At 38.6% G+C, this 16,029-nt stretch overlaps 1 protein-coding gene and 2 long non-coding RNA genes across 3 annotated transcripts in view; all 3 read left to right on the forward strand.

The window, feature by feature from the left end:
• LOC118721253 (C4b-binding protein alpha chain) overlaps positions 1-16,029 on the forward strand; it is a 230,715-nt gene that overhangs the window by 139,277 nt on the left and 75,409 nt on the right. The gene's annotated exons all lie outside the window — the stretch shown is intronic.
• On the forward strand, positions 193-9,224 carry LOC118721266. The gene is made up of 2 exons (XR_006741925.1): positions 193-1,009; positions 8,892-9,224. It is a non-coding gene; the product is annotated as an uncharacterized LOC118721266 (long non-coding RNA).
• On the forward strand, positions 12,552-15,914 carry LOC123652543. Its single transcript, XR_006741926.1, has 3 exons — positions 12,552-12,641; positions 14,540-14,622; positions 15,884-15,914. It is a non-coding gene; the product is annotated as an uncharacterized LOC123652543 (long non-coding RNA).

The raw sequence follows: 16,029 nt of genomic DNA on the forward strand, positions 1-16,029 counted from the left end.
CATATTGGGTGGGGTGTATATACCACCCAATATATATATAATCTTGGGAAAATATGTATTATTTAGGATTTGTTACTTAAATGGACATATCCTATCCTATATAATAAAATATGTCTAAAAGAATATAAATATAAATATTTGGGTGGCCTGTGGGGATAGGGCCCCAGCTCACAATCCCAGCCTCAAAGCCCCAGCTTGTGCCCCCAGCCTCGCAGCCCCTGATCCCTGCCTGGCACCCTGCCTTGGCCTGGCACCGCCCCCTTACCTTCTCCACCATCCCGCCTGCAGGATGATCGATCAGGGCTGGGCCCCCCTACCCAGCTTCCTCAGCACTTGTAAGCCAGCAATGGCTCTGCCCCCCTGCCACTGGTCACTGTCTGCTGTACAATCAGCGGGGCAATAGGACCCCTGCTCACACTCACCTTTGCCTGGCGCCACCTGCTCACCTCCAACATCCCACCATGGTCCCGCTGTTCTCCGGGCTGGCAGCGCCTCCACTGCCAGTGCTGCATCGCTGATGCCTGCCCTGTTCTATTCTGTGCCCCCCCCCCCCCCCCCCCGTGGTCAGCGCACATCATAGTAAGCAGTTGAACTCCCTGTCCAAAGATGAGTGACTGCCTAAGGGACAATTTGCATATTAGACTTAAGTAACAAATCCTAAATAATACATGTTTTTCCAAGATGATTAGTCCCAAATATCCATCCCAAATATGCTTTGGGCATCTTTGTAAATTAGGAAAGGACTCTTTCTGCTTGCTGTGGACTGTCTTAAGTGATTCCAGAGATTTGCACTTAGTGAAGGAAGAGTCCAGTAAGAATATAAATGTATAGCCAGGGCAATGTGCTTAAATAAAATAGCATTTTCTGCCCTCTGAACATTAATTTCTCCTGCTAGATTTTGAATCTTGGTGATTAGTTTCCAGTTACATTTCACTTGTTCTTGGTTTATTGTAGGTTGTTTTATGGGACTTGTTAGCTGAGTTCTGTATCATCACAAGAAGAGGAAAGGGTAACTTAAAGCACGTTTCTTGAACATATTGGTGCCTGCACTCTTGACCTACTTTTGTGTAGCTTGTGATTACACTTTGTATTGCATGCATATTTTTTCAGTGTGCCTACATGACTGTGCCATCAGAATTGCATTTCTTTACTAAAAATATTTACAGTGAATTATACTATCATTGTAACAAGAGAAATCTGTGTAGAGCTGCTTCAGCTATATATCTATAAAGAAAATTTTAAAAAAATGTTTAATTTTATTTTAATCTTTATTGTTGAAAGTATTACATATGTCTCACGTTTCCCCCCAATGATACCCACAACTGCCACCCTATTGTCTGTGTCCATGGGTTACGCATATACGCATGTGAGTTCATTGGTTGATTTCTACCTTACCGCACCCCCCCCCCCCCCCAACCCCTGTTGCCTTCTCTCTGGTTTGACAGTCTGTTCGATGCTTCTGTGTCTCTGGGTCTATTTTTGTTTATCAGTTTGTGGTGTTCATTAGAAACCACATATGAGTGATATCATGTGATACTTATCTTCCTCTGACTGTCTTATTTCCCTGGGCATAATGCTGTCCAGGTCCATCCATGATGTTGCAAATGGTAAAAGCTCTCCTTCGTATATCTGCATACTATTCCATTGAATAGACATTCCACAGTTTTTTAATCCTCCCATCTGTTGATGGGCACTTAGACCGTTTTCAAATCTTAGCTATTATAAATTGTGCTGCTATGAACATAGCGGTGCATATATTATTTCTGATGAGTGTCTCTGATTTCTTAGGATATATTCCTAGAAGTGGATTACTGGGTCAAATGAGAGATCCATTTTTAATTTTTTTGAGGAAATTCTATACTGTTTTCCATAGAGGCTGACCAGTCTGCATTCACACCAGCAGTGTACTAGGGTTTCCTTTTCTCCACAACCTCACCAAACTTGTCATTTGTTGGTATGTTGATGATAGCCATTGTGACAGGCATGAGGTATTACCTCATTGTCGTTTTGATTTGCATCTCTCCAATGATTAGTGACTTGGAGCATTTTTTGTTTTTCTTTTTTTAAATTTTTTTTCTTTTTTTAATATATATTTTTTATTAAATTGTTATTTTTGTACATATACCATTGCCCCCCCCCCCCCCCGTACAAACCTTCCCTTCCCAGAGTTTTGTGTCCATTGGTTGTACATATATGCATGTATACAAGTCCTTCGGTTGATCTATTATCTCCCCCAGATCTCCCCAGCCTCCCCGCTGTAATTCAACAGTCTGCTTGTTGCTTTGCTGTCTCTATATCTATCTTTTGGTTCTTCAGTTTATAATGTTCTTTATCATCCATAAATAAGTGAAGTCATGTGGTGTCTCTATTTCATTGACTGGCTTGTTTCACTCAGCATGATGTTCTCCAATTCCATCCAGGTTGCTGCAAACAATGAGAATTTTTTCTTTTTTATGGCAGCATAATATTCCATTGTGTAAATGTACCATAGTTTTTGGATCCAATCATCTGCTGATGGGCACCTAGGCTGTTTCCAAATCCTAGCTATTGTAAATTGTGCTTCTATGAACATAGGGGTGCATATATCCTTTCTGATTGATGTTTCTAGCTTCTTGGGATATATTCCTAGTAGTGGGATTACTGGGTCAAATGGGAGTTCCATTTTCAGTTTTTGAGGAAGCTCCATACTGTTCTCCATAGTGGTTACACCAGTCTGCATTCCCACCAGCAGTGCACGAGGGTTCCTTTTTCTCTGCAACCTCACCAACACTTGTCATTTGTTGATTTGTTGATGGCCATTCTGACAGGTGTGAGATTGTACCTCATTGTTGTTTTGATTTACATTTCTCAGATATTTAGTGACTTTGAGCACGTTTTCATGTGCCTCTTGGCCTTCCTTCTGTCTTCTTTTGAGAAGATTCTATTTAAATCCATTGCCTATTTTTTAATTGGGTCATTTATCTTTCTTTTATTAAGTTGTATAAGCTGTCTGTAGATGTTGGAGATTAAACCTTTATCAGTGATAACATTTGCAAATATGTTCTCCCATACAAAGGGCTTTCTTGTTGTTTTGTTGATGGTTTCCTTTGCTGTAAAAAAGCTTTTTATTTTGATGTAGTCCCATTTGTTTATTTCTCTTTAGCTTCCATTGCGATAGGAGAAGTATCAGTGAAGAAGTTCTTTTGGCATATGTCAGATTTTGCTGCCTGTGGATGCCTCTAGTATTTTTATGGTTTCCCGTCTTATGTTTAAGTCCTGTATCCATTTTGACTTTATTTTTGTGTATGGTGTAAGTTGGTGATCCAGTTTCATTCTTTTGCATGTATCTGCCCAATTTTCCCAACACCATTTATTGAAGAGACTGTCTTGACTCCACTGTATGTTCGTACCTCCTTTGTCGAATATTAACTGAGCGTAGTGATTTGGGTTGATATCTGGGTTCTCAAATCTATTCCATTGATCTATATGTCTGTTCTTGTGCCAGTACCAGGCAGTTTTGAGAACAGTGGCTTTGTAATACAGTTTGAAATCTGGTATGGAAATCCCTCCTACTTTACTCTTCTTTCTCAAGATTGCTGTGGCTATTCGGGGTCTTTTGTTGTTCCAAATGAACTTTTGAAGAGTTTTTTCTAGGTCAGTGAAATATGCCGTTGGTATTTTAATGGGGAGTGCATTGAACCTATAGAATGCTTTGGGAAGTATGGACATTTTGATGATGTTGATTTACCAATCCATGAACATGGTATGTTTACATCTTCCTCTATCTCTTTTTTCAGTGTCGTGTAGTTTGCAATGTATAGGTCTTTTACCTCCTTAGTTAAGTTTATTCCAAGATATCTTAATTATTTTGGTGCCAAGGTAAATGGGATTGCCTTTTTAGTCTCTGTTTCTGCAAGTTCACTATTGGTGTATAGAAATGTCATAGATTTCTTGGCGTTAATTTTGTATCCTGCTACATTGCCAAATTCATTTATTAAGTCAGTTAGTTTTTTAATGGAGTCTTTTGGGTTTTTTATGTACAATATCATGTCATCTGCAAATAAGGATAACTTTACTTCTTCTTTTCCAATTTGGATGCCTTTTATTTCCTCTTCTTGTCTAATTGCAATGGCTAGTACTTCCAGTACTACGTCAAACAGGAGTGGTGAGAGTGGGCAACCCTGTCTTGTTCCTGTTCTTAGAGGGAATGGTTTTAGTTTTTGCCCATTGAGTATGATGTTGGCTGTGGGTTTATCATATATATCTTTTATTATGTTGAGGTATGATCCTTGTACTCCCACCTTGTTGAGAGTTTTTATCAGGAAAGGGTGTTGGATTTTATCAAATGCTTTTTCTGCATCAATTGATATGACTATATGATTTTTATATTTCAATTCGTTTATGTGATGTATCACATTTATTGATTTGTGGATATTGTACCATCCTTGCATTCCTGGAATAAATCCTTCTTGGTCATGGTGTATGATCTTTGTGATGCTCTGCTGGAGCCGATTTGCTAGATTTCCTCTTGTATTTTTTGGAATAGTCTGAGGAGGATAGGTTTTAGTTCTTCCTTGAAGGTTTGGTAAAACTCTCCTGTGAAGCCATCTGGCCCTGGGCTTTTGTTTGCTGGAAGCTTTTTGATGACTTCAGTTTCTTCCCAAGTTACTTTTCTATTGAGATTTATAGATTCTTCCTGATTGAGTTTTGGAAGATTGTATTTCTCTAGGAATATGTCCATTTCCTCCAGGTTGTTCAGTTTGTTGGAATAGAGTTGTTCGTAATATTTTGTAACAATCCTTTGTATTTCGGCCGGGTCTGTTGTTATTTCACCTCTTTCATTTCTGATTTTGTTTATTTGGGTCCTCTCTCTTTGTTTCTTGGTTAGCCTGGCTAGAGGTTCATCTATCTTATTTATCCTTTCAAAGAAACAGCTCTTGGTTTTGTTTATCTTATGTATTGTTTCTTTGGTCTGTATGTCATTTATCTCCGCTCTAATTTTTGTTATTTCCTTCCTTCTGCTGACATTGGGCTTTTCTTGTTGCTCTTTTTCTAACTCTTTGAGTTGTAGAGTTAGATCATTTGTTACCATTTTTTCTAGTTTTTTGCAGTAGGCTTGTAGGGATATGAACTTCCCTCTCACTGGATCATTTTTTCATATGCCTTTTCCCCTTCCGTATGTCTATTTTGGAAAAGTATCTGTTTAGATCCTTTCCCCACTTTTTAATTGGCTTATTAATCTTCCTTTTGTTAAGTTGTATGAATTCCCTATAAATTTTGCAGGTTAACCACTTATTGGATGTACCATTGGCAAATATGTTCACCCATGCAGTGGGCTCTCTTATTGTTTTGTTGATGGTTTCTTTTGCTGTGCAGAAGCTTTTTATTTTGATGTAGTCCCATTTATTTGTTTTCTCCTTAGTTTCCATTGTCCTTAGTTTCCATTATGATATCTGTAAACATATTGATACAAGAGATGTCTGAGATCCTCCTGCCATATGGTTTTTTCTAGGACTTTATGATTTCACTACTGAAATTTAAGTCTTTTATCCATTTTGAGTTTATTTTTGTATATAGTGTTAAGTTGGTGGTTTAGTTTCATCTTTTTGCATGTATCTGCCCATTTATTGAAGAGACTCTCTTGACTCCATTGTTTGCTCTTGCCTCCTCTGTCAAATATTAATTGACTTGGGTTGATTTCTGGGTTCTCTGTTCTTTTCCATTGTTCTATATGTCTGTTCTTGTGCCAATACCAGGCTGTTTTGAATATAGTGTCTTTGTAGTATAACTTGACATTTGGTCTTATGATCGATCCCTCCAACATTGTTCTTCTTTCTCAAGATTGCTGTGGCTCTTTGGGATCTCTTTTTTGTTTTGTTTTTTAAATCCCATATAAATATTTGGAATATTTGTTCTAGGTCTGTGAAATATGCCATTGATATTTTAATAGAGATTGCATTGAATCTATAAATTGTTTTGGGTAGTATGGCCATTTTTAAAAATATATATTTTATTGATTTTTTTACAGACAGGAAGAGAGAGGTATAGAGAGTTAGAAACATCCATGAGAGAGAAACATCAATCAGCTGCCTCCTGCACACCCCCCAATGAGGATGTGCCCACAACCACAGTACATGCCCTTGACCAGAATCGAACCCAGGACCCTTCAGTCCGCAGGCCAAAGCTCTATCCACTGAGCCAGACCGGTTTTGGCAGTATGGCCATTTTAATGATGTTGATTCTACCAATCCATGAAGATGATATATTCCTCCACTTGTATGTATCTTACTCTATTCTTTTTTCAGTGTCCTGTCATTCTTGGAGTATAGGTCTTTTACCTCCTTGGTTAAGTTTATTCCTAAGTATCTTAATATTTTTTGTTGCAATGGTAAATGGGATTGTTTAGTTTCTATTTCTGAGATTTCATTATTGGTGTATAAAAATGCCATGGATTTCTGGATTTTATATCCTACTATATTCCAGATTCACTTATTTAATTGAGTAGATATTTTATGGAATCTTTTTTAAAAAATATATATATATTATTGATTTTTTTTCAGAGAGAAAGGGAGAGGGAGAGGGAGTTAGATCAATGAGAAACACTGATCAGCTGCCTCCTGCATGCCCCCTAGTGGGGATGTGCGTAACCAAGGTATATGGCCTTTACTGGAATCGAACCTGGGACCCCTCAGTCCGCAGGCTGCTGACGCTCTATCCACTGATCCAAACTGGTTAGGGCTTGATGGAATCTTTAGGGTTTTCTGTGTATAATGTCAGATCATCTGTGAATAATGACTTTTACTTCCTTTTTTCTAATTTGGATGCATTTTATTTCTAGTTCTTGTCTTATCACTTCCAGTACAATGTCAAACAGGAGTGATGAAAGTGGGCATCCCTATCTTGTTTCTATTCTTAGGGGAAATGGTTTTAGTTTTTCCCATTGAGTATGATGTTGGCTGTAGGTTTGACATATAAAGCTTTTATTATGTTAAGGTCTGATCACTCTATTCCCATTTTACTAAGAGTTTTTATCAAAAATAGGCGTTGAATTTTGTCAAATATTTTTCCTGTATCAATTGATATGATCATGTGGTTTTTATCTTTGTTTGTTTATATAATGTATCACATTTATTTATATGTGCATATTGTATCAGCCTTCCATCCCTGGAATAAATCCCACTTGGTTATTATAAAGTGGCCTTCAGTATCTCTTGTTATGGCCTTCACTTTGAGGTCTTTTTTTGTCAGATATAAGTATTACTACCCCAGCTTTTTTCTCATTATTATTTGCCTGAAGAGTGTTTTTTGTGTGTGTGTGTTTTTTAATCCCTTCACATTCAGTCTGTGTGAGTTCTCTGTTCTGAGGTGGGTCTCTTGTAGATAGCATAGACATGGGTCGTGTTTTCTTACCCATTTAGCTACCCTGTGTCTTTTGATTGGAGCATTTAATCCATTTACCTTTATTGATAAGTATTTGTTCATTGCTATTTTCATTCTTTATGCCTGTGTTCCTTCTTCCCTTTCTATTTCTCATTTTTACAGCAGTTTCTTTAGCATTTCTTGCATTGCTGGATCCGTGGTAATATACTCTTTTTTTTTTTTTTTTTTTCTGCACAGCTCTTGATTTCACCTTCAATTTTGAATAATAGCCTTGCTGGATAGATTATTCTTGGTTTCAGTCCCTTGTTTTGCATCATTTTGTATACTTTATTCCATTTCCTTCTGGCCTGAGTTACCTTGTAGGTAACTTTATCTTGCAGCCTTTATGTTCTTTCTTTGTCTTTTATGTTGGCCAGTTTAATTGATGTGTCTTAATACAGGTTTTTTTTGGGGTTCATCTGGATTGGGACTCTGTGCTTTTTGAACTTCTGTGACTTTTTCTTTCCCAAGTCAGGAAAGTTTTCTGTCATTATTTCTTCAAACAGGTTTTTTAATACTTGCTCAGCTTTATGTCCTTATGGCACCCTTATTATGTGGCTGTTGTTTAATTTCATGTTGTCCCAAAGCTCCCTTCAACTCTCCTGCTTTTTAATGTTTTTTTTCTACTTGCTGCTGTACTTGGCTGTTTTACTTTTTGTGTTAAAGATAAACAAAGTTTATCTACCTTGTCTTCTAACTCACTGATTCAATCCTTTCTCCTACTCCACTGTTGAAACCTTCTGTTGTGTTCTTTGTTGCCACTATGTCATTCTTCATTTCTTCTTGATTTTTACTTCTGTTGGTGAATTTCTCATTCAACTCCTTATAATTCTCATTGAGTTGCATGTATTTGTTATCCAGACATTTGAGCATCCTTATAACTATTACTCTGAATTCTCTCCCTGACAAGTTACTTGCCTTCATTTTACTTAGTTTCTTTTCTGGTTATCTTTCTTTTCTTTCATTTGGTGATTGTTTCTTTGTTTCCCCATTTTTGCTGTCTCATTGTATTTGTTTTTATGTCTTAGATCAAACTGCTATGCGACCCAGATTTGGGTGGGTGGTCCTATGTAGTATGTGTTTTGTGGGATCCAGTGGTGCAGTCTCGCTGGGTATTCTAGGAAAGGCCCTTACTTGAGTTATCCTGGGGTAGTTGGGTCTTGAATGTAATTTTTCCACTCATGGGTAGAGTCACCTTACAGTTGTCTATGTGTCTCATCCCCAACTTCATTGTATAAGCTGTTGTGGATGTGCTCAGGGATGTGCTCCTATGGTAAGGTCGTCTGAGGTCCCACTGGTGTGAGACTCACTGCAGGGCCCTGAAGTTTGTGGCCAGTTGACCTGACATACTGTGGGGTCTTTTCTAAAAGGTTCATGTAAAAATAGCTCCTAAGGAAAGCAAAACAATAGAGCATTGTATCCATCACTTCTTTGTTTAAAACATTGCATCAGAATACTTAGTTTCTTAAACAAGTTTGAATCCAACATTCAAGCTATCAATTAATGGCTCTTTTAAAACTGAATAAGTATCTTGAGTGCTGTATCCCCAGATTCAGTGTTCAGTACCATAACTGATCTGAGATTCCATTTCTGATGAGCTCTACGTGATGATGATGCTGGGCCTGGACTACAATTCGAGTAACTAGGGTGAAGACTATTATTGATGTGTCAATATACTTTCAATATGAGGAAATACAATGAAGTTTATAGGCCAATTTTTATCTTGCTTAAGATAGATTTTTTAAGACTCCTAAAGATTTCTTAAAGGTATTTGGTACTTAGTTTTGCCTTGCTTTCTTTTTAAAAAATTAAAAGTTTATATTATACTAGAGGCCTGGTGCACAAATGTGTGCACAGGTTGGATCCCTTACCCTTGCCATCAATGGGGGCCAATCAGGGCATCTTGGCCAGTCCCAATTGGGGCTGGCAGCTCAGGGAAAGGACCATGGGAAGTTGGCTGTGGGATCACACTGACCACCATTGAGCACCTGGTGGTCAGTGCGTGTCATAGCAACTGGTCGACTGGTCATTCTGTTAACTGGTCGTAATGGTCACTTAGTCATGTGTGTGTGTGTGTGTGTGTGTATTATATGTTAGAGGCCTGTTGCAGGAAGATTCCTGCAATAGAGCTTTCTGCTGTGGTCGCTGCCCCACCTGCTTTCCTCCCTTCTCTCCCGCCCTACTTGCTTGCTTCTTCACAGCTTCACTCCCTGTGGCCACAGAGAACAGGAAGAAGGTTTGGGTTTCCCTGGCAATGAAGGAAGCCAAGCTTCTCACCTGCCCTTGCCAGCCTAGCCTCCACTAAAGGCTATGAAGTTTTAATGATAGAAGATAAATTCCAACAGAAATAGTGGCAGTTACCAAGTTGGAAAGAGCAGGAGGCAAGGGTTGCCTCTGTCGATGGAGGAAGCCACGCTTCTGAAGCCCTGAGCTGCTTTGGCCTTCGTTCCAGGCTACAAAGTTTCAATATAGAAGATACATAAATCCCAACAGAAATGGCTGCCGCCATGGAGCAAGCAGAAGTCTTGGCTCCACTCCAGACTACAAAGTTTAAATTGTAGAAGATAAATTAACCCCAGATACCAGGGCCTCCGCTTGGGTTGCTGAGGGAGAGGGAGCATGGCCAGCCTGCAAACCACCACAGGCCCCTTGCCCAGGCTGCCCCACACCCCAAAGTACCCCCTAACCTGATTCAGGACACCCTTCAGAGCAAATCAGCTGGCCCCCACCCATGCACCAGGCCTCTATCCTATCTAATAAAAGAGTAATATGCAGATTGACCATCTCTCCAACACATAAGATGGCTGCCCCCATGTGGTCAAAGATCCTGCCTCCAGGATGTCCACCACAAGATGGCCTGCAAGGGAGGGAAATTAGGGGTGACAAGGCCTGCAGGGGAGGGCAGTTAGTGGCAAACAGGCTGGCAGGGGAACAGTTAGGCATCAATCAGGCTGGCAGGGGAGTGGTTAGGGGGTGATCAGGCTGACAGGCCCAAGTGGTTATAATGCAATCAGGAAGGCAGGCAGGCGATCAGTCGGGAGCCAGCAGTCCTGGATTGTGAGAGGGATGTCCCAGGTTGGAGAGGGTATGGACTGGACTGAAGGACACCCCCCCCCCTTGCATGAATTTCATGCACCAGGCCTCTAGTTATAAATAAATAATAAAGAGAAAGACAAATGCCATGTGATTTCACTTATAAAGTAGAATCAAAAAACAACCAAAACAAAACAATATCAGACACATAAAGTCAATGACTAAAGAGATAGTTGCCAGAAGGGAGATGGGGTAGAAGGGATGTTGTGTAAAAAAGGTGAAGGGAAATATTGTAATATTTTTTCAAAGGGACAGATGAAATAGAATCAGTGTATGATCTCATTATAAGGTATAAAATTTTCAAATCACGATATTGTATACCTGAAACTAGTATGACCAGTATATTATATGCCAACTATACTAAAATTTTAAAAAAATGGAAAAAGTAAGTAGAGTGATCGAAAGTTAGGAAATTGAAACAGTAATCAAAAACATACCCTTAAACAAAAGTTCAGGCCCAGGGTGGCTTCACTGGTTAATGCTGACAAACATTCAAGGAAGATTTAATACTAGTCCTTCTCAAATTCCTCCAAAGCACTCAGGAGGAGGGGATATATCCAAACCTATTTCATGAAGCCAACTTTATCCTGATAACAAAACCAGGCAAGGACAACACACAGAAAAAAAATTTGCAGGCCAATATCCATGATGAACATCAATGCAAAAATTCTAAACAAAGTACAAAATAGCCAAATACAACTGTACATTAAAAGGATCACATACCATGATCAAGTGGGGTTCATTCCTGGGATGGGAGGATGGTTCAGCGTTTTCACAAATCAAACACTGTGATAACATTAACAAAATATAGAAAAACCATATGACTGCATCATGATGCAGTAAAAGCATTTGACAAGATACATTTATGACTAAAACACAATAAAGTGGGTACAGAAGCAAAGTATCTCAACAAAATAAAAGCAAGATGTGATGGTCAGTGATGTCATACTCTGGTGAAAAACAGCTTTTCCTGTAAAATCAGGAATAAGACAAGGATGCCCACTCTCACCATTGTTATTCAACATAGAAATGGAAAGCCAAGTCAGGGAAAATGAGCAATACCTCTTAAAAAGTATCCAAATTGGGATTGAAGTGAAGTCACTATTTGCTTATAATAAAATTATATAGTAAACCCTAATGACTCCAACAAAAGAATATTAGAATAAAATGAACAAATACAATGAGTTACAGGATACAATATCAATGTACATTCTGTTCATATATATTAACAAAATATCAGAAAGAGGAAAAAATCCTATTTACAGTTGCAACAAACAAAATAAAATATCTAGGAATTAAAGGATGTGAAGGACCTTTATACTGGAAACTACATTGTTGAAAGAAATCTAAGAAGATGAAATGGAAAGATATTTCATGTTAATGGATTAGAAGAGTTAGCATCATTAAAGTGGCAATATATCTTAAGCAGTATGCAAATTTAATGCATTCCTCATCAAATTCCAATGGCATTTTTTCAAAGAACGAGAATAAAAATTTATAAAATTTTATGGAACTGCAAAAGACCCTGTAGGGATTTGCCAAGCCCTGACTAGTTCCATAATGCTGATATTAAAGATCCATATTGGGCCGTAGCAGGTGTGGCTCAGTTGGTTGGGAGTCATCCCATGCACTGAAGAGCTACCTGTTCGATTCCTGGTCAAGGCACATGCCAGGGTTGAAGTTCCCCAGTTGGGGGAACTTCTGCAGGCAGCAGCCAACTAATGTTTCTCTCTTTCTGTGTCTCCAAAAATTAATTAATATATATATATATATATATATATATATATATATATATATATATTTATATATATATATATTTATTTTATTTTTTATTTTTTTAAGATCCATATTGAGGCAAGCAAGGACACAAAAATGGTAACCAACTGAATGGGAAGAAATATTTGCAAAAGATACCTCTGATAAGGGGCTAATTTCTAAAATACATAAAGGACTCATACAACTCAACAACAACAAAATCTGATTTGAAAATGGGCAGAGGATCTGCATAGACAATTATCCAAGGAAGACATACAGATGGCCTACAAGTATATTAAAGGATGTTCAACATCACTAGTTATAATGGAAATGCAAATGAAAACCACAATGAGGTGCCTCCTCACACTTGTTAGAACATCTGTCATTATGACAAGGTATAAGTATTGAAAAAAATATGGACAAAAGTGAACCCTCATGCACTGCTGGTGGGAATGTAAATTGGTGCAGCCATTATGGAGGTTCATCAGAAACTTAAGAATAGAGCTAAAATACAAACCAGCATTCTTTCTTCTGGGTACCTAACTGAAAATTGTGAAAACACAAGATATATGGAACATTATGTTCATTGCAGCATTATTCACAATAGCTAAGACATGGAAACAACCTAAGTGTCCTTCTGTAGGTGATTGGATAAAGAAAAAGAGGTATATATATATATATATATATATATTGATATATATATATATTGAAATACTAAACCATAAAAAGACTAAATATTGCCATTTTCAACAAAATGATTGAGTCTTGAGAGGATTATGCTAAGGAAGTAAGTCATCCAGAAAAGGATAAAAACTGGTTTCACTCATGTGGAATATAAAACAAAAAGCAGCAAACAAACAAAACAACTCAGTAACAGACAATAAAATGATGGTTTGTAGAAGGGAGGGGTGGTAGTGAAGAGGTTAAAGGGAAGTGACGGAAGGAAACTAAACTTCAAAGTAGAGTATACAGATGTCTTTTACAACTTGTGCACCTGAAATTTATATAATGTTACCCCAATAAGTTTAATTTTAAAAGGGTAACATAATTTTTGTTATTTGATAGAAGTACAGACATATATTTTTAGAGTTGTACATCAGTCTGCCATAATACCAATCCAGGGCATAAGAAAAGAGGTTTCTTGGGGATCAAAATAGGTCTAGCTCCTTTCTTAGATCCTTAATTTTACAGGAGAGGCCTCTGCATTCTTTTAGCCCTTCGGGACTTTATTTGATGTGTCTCTATCTATCTATCTATCTATCTATCTATCTATCTATCTAAAAGCCTAATAATCAAAGTGTCCCCTCTGGAGTTCTACCAGGAGTTTGGTCACTTGCTAAGATGTGTGCTGACCACCAGAGGGTGGTGTGGAATGAAGAGAGGCCCCTGCTGGCAGCCAGCAGCTGGGAAAGGGAGGTTCTGGCGGATAGCCCACAGTTCTGTGAATTACAACCATTGGAGACTTCATGGAGGAGGGGGCTCCCTGAGCTACACCTAGGAAGATACTCTAATCTGAAGCATCAAAAACTTGCGTAGCTCTCACTGTGTTCCACATGCCAATTCACCTGCTACTCAGCACCACCCCACGAAGTATATACCTTTCCACAGATGGGGAATTCAAATAAGAGAACCAGACCTAGCCAATCTGACTCAGGTTAGAGCGCGGGACTCTGACTGAATGGTCCAGGGTTCTGATCAAGGGACGTACCTCAGTTGCAGACTCCCATCTTCAGCCCTGGTTGGGTGGCCACCAACTGATGTGTCTCTTTCACATCCATGTTTCCCTCTGTCTGGCTCCCCCATCCCTTCAATTCTCTCTAAAAATCAATGTTAAAAATATCCTCTGGTGAAAATTAACAAAAAATGGAAAGTTATCAAAAAATAGAAAAATTAAGGTGCTTGTCCAAGCTCAACAAACAGTCAGCCTTAGAGCTGGGACTCGAATGCAGTCAGGTCAGCTCTTGGGCCAGATCTCTCTGCTCTGTCGTTGCCCTGACAGAGCAGAATGGCATGAGCAAGGACATAGGTGTGACAGTGCGAGGTGCCTGCCAGAGGTAGCAATCACCAGACTGTCAGGCATGACAGGTTTATTTAGACACTTTGCTCTAGGATATGAAGAATCTCCCCATTTCATTACATTGCAGATTCTGTTAACGCATTCAATACTTGTCACTTCAGAAACTTCTCCCTGAAGCTAGTGTAGTGCAGAAAAACAACCCTATAAGAACTTCTTCATTAGTATGTGTTCTTGTTAACTGATAAAGAAACAATAATCATTCCTTTTCTCATTTAGTTACCTACTTGGAACAAAAATTCTGCATTGTGAACTCTCTGGAAATACTGTGGGATGGAGTGAGGAACCACCACATTGTGAAAGTAAGTACATTCTCTCTTTAGAATTTACAGCAGCCGTTCCCAAACTTTTTGGCCTGGGGACCCCTGTATACTTTACAGTTAACCAAGACCCCACAGAGCTTTTCTGTAGGTGGGTTAGTGCTACTGATATTCTTCATATTAGGATTCAGGCAGAGTTTTAAAATAATTATTTAATTCATTTTTTAAGAACAATAATCTCAATACATGTTAAGAAATGTGACATTTTTTTGTAAGATCAAACATTTCCAAAGTAGTGCTTTATATTTTGTTCTAATCTCTTCAGTATCTGGCTTAAAGGAAGCCCTCCAGATTCATTCTGTGGCATTATCAGACAGTCTGAAGCCATTGGAAAGTTGCACTCTAAGGATGACAGTGAGAAAAGACAAAATCATGGTATACTTGAGAACCACTGATTCAGGAAAGGATGTAGCATTTTTCAACTAGCACTGAGTTTTACTAAATCATATTTTCTCATTAAATTGTCAACATCTCTCTTTTTAAAAAAATATATATTTTATTGATTTTTTACAGAGAGGAAGAGGGAGGGACAGAGAGTTAGAAACATCGAAAAGAGAGAGAGAATCATTCATCAGCTGCCTCCTGCGCACTCCCCACCGGGGATGTGCCCGCAACCAAGGTACATGCCCTTGACCAGAATCGAACCCGGGACCTTTCAGTTCGCAGGGTGACACTCTATCCACTGAGCCAAACCGGTTTTGGCAGCATCTCTTATGATTAGAAAAAACTTAGTATGGCCTTTCAGATACACACAAGTATTTCATGCAGGTATCTTATATGGGTTTTTAAGAATATCGGTTTTATTCTAGAATTTCATTTCTCTATTAATGGTTTGAATTAGGATAATGAATTTTTTTAAATATATATTTTATTGATTTTGTACAGAGAGGAAGGGAGAGAGAGAGCTAGAAACATCGATGAGAGAGGGTCATCGATCAGCTGCCTCTTGCACACCCCCTACTGGGGATATGCCCACAGCCAAGGTACATGCCCTTGACCGGAATCGAACCCGGGACCCTTCAGTCCCCAAGCCGACGCTCTATCCACTGAGCCAAACCGGTTTCGGCAGGATAATGCATTTTTTCATAGAAACTTTGTTTCAGGTGGATATTGGACTTGCAACTAGGTGTAGAAATCATGTCAAGGAACTTATTGAAGGCAGTTCATAGGACACTAATAATACTGTCTTTTAGTTTTGCGTTTGCCTTTTCTGTCCACATTTTTTTTTCTTTCTCTTTTTAAGAGGTTTTGTGTCGACTCCCTCAACAAATACCAAATGGAGAATTCACCAGTAGCCACAAGAATACATTTGAATATTTATAATGAAATAGTAACTTACAGTTGTAAGCCTTCTGTGGACCAGATGAATATTCACTGGTTGGAGCGAGC

Source organism: Pipistrellus kuhlii, unplaced genomic scaffold (assembly GCF_014108245.1).
Source record: "Pipistrellus kuhlii isolate mPipKuh1 unplaced genomic scaffold, mPipKuh1.p scaffold_m20_p_18, whole genome shotgun sequence".
NCBI lineage: Eukaryota > Metazoa > Chordata > Mammalia > Chiroptera > Vespertilionidae > Pipistrellus > Pipistrellus kuhlii.